The sequence below is a fragment of the Aquila chrysaetos genome, chromosome 25 (genome assembly GCF_900496995.4).
Source record: "Aquila chrysaetos chrysaetos chromosome 25, bAquChr1.4, whole genome shotgun sequence".
Taxonomy (NCBI): domain Eukaryota; kingdom Metazoa; phylum Chordata; class Aves; order Accipitriformes; family Accipitridae; genus Aquila; species Aquila chrysaetos.
In genome coordinates, this window is record NC_044028.1 from 221,529 (window position 1) to 229,460 (window position 7,932).

At 41.1% G+C, this 7,932-nt stretch overlaps 1 long non-coding RNA gene across 1 annotated transcript; it reads right to left on the bottom strand.

Moving 5' to 3' along the window:
- Window positions 1-3,141: 3,141 nt before the first annotated feature.
- LOC121232610 lies at window positions 3,142-7,299 on the bottom strand. Its single transcript, XR_005931430.1, has 3 exons — window positions 7,289-7,299; window positions 5,377-5,380; window positions 3,142-4,917 (listed from the first exon to the last, which is right to left on the bottom strand). It is a non-coding gene; the product is annotated as an uncharacterized LOC121232610 (long non-coding RNA).
- Window positions 7,300-7,932: the final 633 nt, after the last annotated feature.

Here is a 7,932-nt window from a genome sequence, read left to right on the forward strand (position 1 = left end):
CGCAGCCCAGATAAGCAGGGATACAAATGAATCAGAATATCCTGTCAGTTTAAGATAGCCCTACTGGAATAGGAAGTGAGTCTGAACAGAACTGTCGTGATGCATAAGTTTAGTTGAATAGTCATGTTATATTATTATGAGTCTGCCCTTCTTCATTCCTTCCTTTTTTTTGTGCTCACAGCTCTGGGCTCTGTAACATTTGAAATAGCCGTAAACTTTGCTCTGTGTGATCCATAAATTTTACTAGTTCTGTGATGGGCTTGATGCTTTTTGAGCCTTATAAAAATATGCAAGGACATAAACAAACATAAATGCAACTGTTCAATCAGCTGTCTGGACTATTATTGTACTGTCTAGGTACAGAGCCAAAACTGTGAACAGATGATAGAAAAATTTTGCCACATCAAATGGAAAAGAGCCTGCCTTTTGGCCAGGAGGGTCTGTTTGAATTTGCGTATGAAAAAACCAGCAGAGTGACAAAACATTCAGTAGCCACGAACACTGTTACAGCATTAATGTCCTAAGCTACACAACAGTTTTTTGCTACTTGGCAGAGTTTCTCCTACTTGCCATACCGTAATTCAGCATTGATGTTTTCCCAGAAGTCTCTATTTTCCATGATCCCAGTTTATTTGCAAAATTTAAAAAATAATACAACAAATCTTCTGCCTACCCTTCCTTGCTAAGAGTATCTTATGCTTTTGCCTACTGAAGTTACAAGTCTCTTCCTACTCTGCAAGGTTATATGATGTCAACAGCATCATCCAGAAAATGTCTTTGTAATTTTTCCAAGAACCACATTCAAGTGCAGATACATTCCTCTGCAGTCCTGGGTGCTAATCTGCTGCTGTCACATGATCTCTAAACTGAGACAGCTTGGAAAAAGCCTACTCTAGTTTTAGGTATGCCCAAACCATTACTCCTGTCAAAAAAGTAAACTGGTGTTTTACAACTGCAGTTAATTGCTGCTGTAGCATTTTTGCTATGTGGTGCATGCGTTTGCATTTCACAGTGCAAGCAGTAGAAGCTGTGGGGGCCATGTTAACAGATAATCTCTCTACTACCTACCGAATGTAGTTTTATTTTAAGAAAAAAACCATTATCTTTGGAAAATAAAAAGTGTGTAGCAATCCATATAAAGAGAATTAAAATTGGAGGGTAGTCCTACGCAAAATGCAGGAAAAAATTAAATCAACAGAAGTAACAGCAGTAGTATAAACATAATTCACAAAGCAGGTGTAACTGATGTAGCCTTTCGCCAATAACAGTGACGGAAGAGAGAACTCTTTGGCACTTGTAAAATCTGGACAATTAAATTAGGTGTCTAAAATATCTTTCCCTTTCTGCCTCTGACTGTAGACATCCTATTTTAAGCATAATTTAAATCCCATTTCCATGGTCCCCAAACACGAATGTGGAGACAGCATTCCCTTCATACACTGATCCATACTTGGAAGCTGCTTAGATGTTTTGCTCCACCTACTTTTAGTACAAAATGTTTTGAGAACCTCATTTCTGTGTTGGATCAGGAGCATTCATCTACGTTGAGTTTAATCAATTTATGGAAGATATGTTCTGTGAATCTTTCTCAACTACTTATTTAGTATATGGTGGCTTGTGATTAAGCTGAAGTTTACACAATGACCACATTTAAACTTCTAAACCTGCCATTCTGTTTAAGTAGCTCTACCCCTTTGCATTTCTTACCAGTGCGTAAAAGCAGTCACACCTCTTCTCTTCCAGTACCTAGTGCGGCCTTAGTTAATTTCCTGAACAGGGTTGATGGGATTTGTTGAATACACACTATTGCAGAAGAATACAGATAGAAGGAAGAACTCCTTTCCTGGAGGAAATAATATGTTGTCTTGAGTAAGATAGTTCAGAGAGGTGAACTGCACCTCCCCTACCCTGCTGAGTGAATTGCAATGGTGATTTTTTTAAGAATTGTCTGCATCTTTGCCATCAGCCTGATGACAGACATTTAATTACCAAGCTGAGGGAAAACGTAGAAGTAATTTAGTAGGTTAGAGTGGACCAAAAGAAGCATTTTAGAAACACTACAGGATCTCAATGTTCAGTTTTACAGGCAGGAAGCCTGTGAAAACGGGGCTCTTCCAGCAGGTGGCAATGGCATGCTGCGGGACGGGGCGCGCTGCCTGCGAGGGCACGGGTACCGAGCCGGGGAGCCGCGAGAGACCGGCCGGGCTGCCCTGCAGCGGCAGGGGGAGCCGGCCAGGCGACCCCAGCACAGGCAGTCCCCCACCACCCAGCGGGCAGTTCCGCAGGCTCTGAAGAAAGTGGGCAGAGCCCGATGCTGGTAACAAGGTTCATTGACACTCCAGACAAGGTGAGGTGGTGACCCAGGTCCAGGCTCCAACGGGGGAGTCCAGGAGCAGCAGGGATGCTGTGACACAGGTCCGAGGTCTCTCTAGCAGGTAGGGCTAGAAACAAGGCTACAACATCAGTCCAGGGTCCATCCAGGAGTCAGGGACAGAGAGAAGACTGGAGACAAGCTACAACATCCACCCAAGGGGTCTGTCCAAAATATAACCTACCTAAAGCCTAGGTCCAGAGGCCATCAGGGAAATGACACAGAAACAGAACTAAAGACAAATGATGTCACTGTCATGGTTTAACCCCAGCCAGCAACTAAGCAGCATGCAGCTGCCCACTTACTCCCCCCCCCCGCCCCCAATGGGATGGGGGAGAAAATCAGGAAAAAAGTAAAACTTGTGGGTTGAGATAAAGACAATTTAATAAGACAGAAAGGAAGAAATAATAATGATAATTATGATGATGATAATAATAATATTACAATAATAATAATAATAAAATATTTGGAATATACAAAACAAGCGATGCACAATGCAATTGCTCACCACTTGCTGAGCAATGCCCAGTTAGTTCCCGAGCAGCAATCCGCCCCACCTTGGCCAACTCCCCCCAGTTTATATACTGGGCATGATGCCATATGATCTGGAATATCCCTTTGGCCAGTTTGGGTCAGCTGTCCCGGCTGTGTCCCCTCCCAACTTCTTGTGCCCCTCCAGCCTTCTTGCTGGCTGGGTGTGAGAAGCTGAAAAATCCTTGACTTAGTCTTAAACACTACTTAGCAACAACTGAAAACATCAGTGTGTTACCTACGTTATTCTCATACTGAATCCAAGACATAACACTATACCAGCTACTGGAAAGAAAATTATCTCAGCCAAAACCAGGACAGTCACTCAGGCCTAAATGGAGGTAAAATGGAGCTCCCAGGCCCTGGGCAGAGGATGTGAGTCCCAGGTGAGACTGGTCAGGCCAGTTAAGGCCTATTGTTGCACTTTAAGCCGTGACACTAAGACAGACTAGACACAGCAGTTCTCTCCATAGAGACATGTATTCCAGCTGTGTTCTCACTTAAGTCTCTGAATCATATGGCTATGGAAAGCATTTCTGTAACTGACGGTACAGGTACAAAATCACATGTAGCTCTTTGGGTATTAGACCCAGAGAGATAAATTAATTTTTAATACACAGTTTGCAAATGCAAGCAACTATATTGCAGCAATAGGAAAACTTTGACTATAACAAACGTAAGAAGATCAGAGACAGGCATATTGTAAACAAACCCTAGACTTCTCAGTTCATGTACACAAGTTCCATTCAGATTGGCAAGTGACTTTCATGTCACTGGACTATCTAGCCCCAGAAATATTGCTGAGCTGACTCCATTTATTTCTTTAGAGCTGGTCCAAGATTTCCCAGCCAGGGAAGAATGCATCCTGTGTTCTCCCTCCCACAGAATGCTGATTAAATAACTAACTTCATCCTTATTTCCAGCAGACAAAAAAACTCAGTTTGGTGGTAGCAGCAGTGCAGATTTTAGGGCATGAAGCTAAGGGAAGGTGATGGGCGGGATCATTAGTCTTTAAATGGCATATATGATCTTTAGCTATGTAAAGAAGAAACTGGTATTAGGAGTCAAAAGGTTGTATTACCTATGTGTTTGGCAGTGGTGTACCTCCTCCTGCAATATATTGAGCTGTCAGAACCACTGTGCAAGCTATTGAAAACTAATCTCATAAAGTTGGGGTAACCAGTTCTGCACACTGAAACCAGGTGAGGCATGCTGCTGATTTATGTGAAAGCATTCTTAATTTTTTTTCTCTAGTACTATGAATCTCATTCTGAATACATCTATTGTCTGGTTTTGAATGTAAAAGTATGTTATGGAAAAGTCTTCAGAGCTGTCCACATTGATGCCCTGATTCCTTTCTTAAACTAATGCTTTATTTAGACTTGCCTATGGCTTACAACTTTTTCAGCATTTGGCAGACCACGTTAGAAAAAGATAATACAAAAGACAACTCAGTACTTGCATTTAGACTGTAACGACTGTTACTTCTGCACTCTGGCACTGCCTATATTAGGCTTCATGTGAATCAGCTTGGCTCAAAAAGCCATATTGTATTGGGCCTGCAGTACTATATGAATATAAACATACTACTTCTAGACAGAGGCAAATACCGCATAATACTGGGCTGTTGTACATGCACATGATATCTAGAGCTGATGCTGTCACAGCATTTTGTGTGCCGCACTCCAATACACGCTGAAAATAGGAAGTGTGTTGATCAGATCAATCTGTTCACCAGCCCTAAAATGATAAGATTTGACATGGGGATTTTGTCAATTAATTTGGCTTCATGAGCATCAAAGAAGCAGCAATCCAAGTGCTGTAGTTCTGTGTTGCAACTTAATCCTTGGCTTGCATGTTGTTAAAACCAGACAAACAAAAGCCCCTGTGTGTTCATTCCCTTTCCTAGCATAAAAAGAACATCCCCTCCTTTTTTCCAGTTATGATCACCAGTACATAAACATGTATGTTGTCAAATATTACAGTTCTTGCTTTAGAACTAATAGTTTAGATTTCTGTACTTGATTAGCACCTCTGTCTTCAGAATTGCTATGCCTCTAGCAGGAACAGATCTGCAGATTAGATTAAATTACTGAAGATTAAACAGATTATTTTCAATTTGGGGTGTTTTTACTGGCTAGATGAGTGAACATGTGGATGGCTCTGTGAAAGAGCATACACTCTGCTGAGGGATGCTGAGAGACTCAAGAGACTATGCTTGTCTGGAAAGGCCTGTGCTAATAGAGGAAGACTTCTGCAGCACAGGATTTATGACTCACAGGAGCACAGCAATACAGGAAAGATGGAGTGATAGGGCTGTGGAGATGGAACTGACAGAGTTCACACTGGGCAGTTTGTAAGATGGTGCTGCTCCGAGTCTAACCAACATTTTCTGTCCTTTGTTTACACAATAACCAAATTTAACAAATGTAAACTAAAAAGAGCAAGCTTGTTTCTCTTGTCTTTGGAATTACTCTCCTCCTATCTGCTTACTTAACCAGGAAAAGATTTATGGCTTTGTGGCTTTATTTGGCCATTGACTAATGGCAGTCTCAGGAAAAAAGATTGGTTTCACAGGCTAGGCTTCTGCACCTTTGAGCAGGCGTTCGCAGATCAGTGATCTTGAGCCCTGAAGCTCAGGGCTGCGGGGCATGTTTCAGCATGCCAAACACCACTATTTGACGCTTGCGTTTTGCTTTGATGCATTAGAAGCCACACTGTGAAGACAAGTCATCCTAACTGCGAGGGCACAACAGGTTGAGTGCTGTGTCTTAATGTTTGTGACTTGTTTGCTGCTCTTTCAAAATGAGTTTGTGTCAGTGCTGATACCTATACGGTTGAGAAACATGCAGTCTGATCATCTTACCCCCTCAAATGAGCATGCAGATGACTAAACAACAGAATGTCTGACAGAGATACAGCTGCTATCACTCAGTACTGGGAACACCAACACTTCACCAGAGGTATAGCTATTGGGTGCGCACTAGCAGAACTACAGTGGTACTCACATGCCATGGGATAGCTCACCATGCTGGTCCCCCTTGGCTTTATGAGCTGTAAAATATATCTTCAATCAGGAGCTGCCTTATCCCTTTTCTGTTGATAGTGGTAGCAGCAGCACTGGCTTAGTGCTTTGGTCTGCGAACTAGGAAGAGCATTTAGTTCTTCCCTCTCCTAGTTCTTCTGTAATGTTTTCAAACCAGCTTTTCCTAATGATTCATATAGTCAGTGTTTTCTAAACTAAAGTTCTTTCCAAAGCTCTCAGGCACTAACTTCTGAAAAATCAAAGTGGCATTAATTCCTCTGCTTTATTTACTTCTGAATAATCATAGCATTAGTTCTTCTACTTTATTCACTTTGAGAAAAAAAAAAAAAAAACAAAACAAAACAAACCCACAACTAAAAATCTTTGTCACAGAACATTTTCAACTCCTTAGTGGCTTACAGGCATTACTTAAATATCTTCTGAAATTGTTTCCTCTGACAAAACTCAACAGGAAGAAAAGAAAGGGAAAAATACTGGCCACTTTGTTCTGGTTGCAGATGATACATACAGCATACACTCCGTAGTCACGGGAAATGAAAGGCTTCAGAGGCTTGACCAGAGCCCACATTATGTCTCCTTACCAGATGGTAGTTCTCTGTCTTCCACTATATATATATATTTATATATAAATATAGAGAGAGATATAGATATATATCTCACACTTAGAAGGAAAACTCAGCCTTAGAATAGTTCAGAGATTCTGGAAGAAGCTGTGAAAAACCATAGCTTGAACCCAATACCAGCCTCAAGCATGACACAAAAAACCCCTGAACAAAAACCCTAAACAACAAAACCCAAAACCAAAAACACAAAGCAAAAGGACAGAACAATGGGCTTTTATGCACCGCTTTTCTAGAAAAATTGTAGTTTTTCATTGGCTGAATAAAAATGAGGCTTTTATTGTTCCAAAGACCTAATTGTAAAGCAGAGGCATTTTGTTCTTTTTTTCTGGCTACAACAACATTTTCTATGGTACCTTTCCTCTTTGCACTTTTCCCATTTTATAAGTAGCTGCGTAAAAGCAGAAGCAGCTCAAAGTTGTTAGAGTTTCACCTGGATAACCACTGATGCTGCAATATCATTTCAGCCCTTTAACCATCAGCCTGTCATCATCTCCAGACTCAGTTCTTACAGTCTTGCTGTCCTGGCCTGATGGACACAGACAGCAGCATCTTTGACTTTTCATTTCTCTCAAGTAATTTCCTACTACATTCAATCTCTCTATTTCCTTTTGCTTCTCTATCTCATTAAGTTTTGTGGTCTCCATTCCATAGCCTTACCTGCAGCTCCTTACTCACATCTGAATATAATTGTTCCCATTCTCCTTTTGCTAATATTACCAGTACAGAATATGTTGTTAGCTGAACAAGATCTTATGAAACTGGTTCAATTTCTGTGCAAACACGTTCATAAGCAAGGGCTGTCAAGATCTGAGAGATTTAAGATACAACTGATCTGACAATTTCAGGAAGCATCACTCTAATTCCGAAGATTTGAAATTTGGGACACCAAATCAAGCCACAGTAGGGGGTCTAAAAGTTTGGCATCACCAAAATCCTTCAAGCATGTGGTCTTGTTTTACGGATTTTCTTCTCCAGAGGAAATTATAGCAACTGTTAATGACAATAACACCACATTCTTCACCCGCCATTAGGTTGTGGTATAGTATAAAAAGCACCCTTGAATATAGTTTTTACAAGATAAAAAGCACAAAGGACTAGAAAGGGGATATTTTTTCAGATATCAGAAAAGCCCTTTGCTTACAACACTGAAAACAAATCACTGCTGGCACCTCCTGTGCCTGTCACACAAGTTGGGTGTAAACTCCCTATTCTTTTGCTGCTTTTCTCCCAGATGGAAGACTTCCCCCACTAGTTCTCTGGCTTAGCACATGTATTTCGGAAGGGTGTCTCGATCTACTTTGTTACTTATAACTGAAATCTTTCTTTGCCTTGTCAAAACTGATCAGTGCTAACAGTCACCA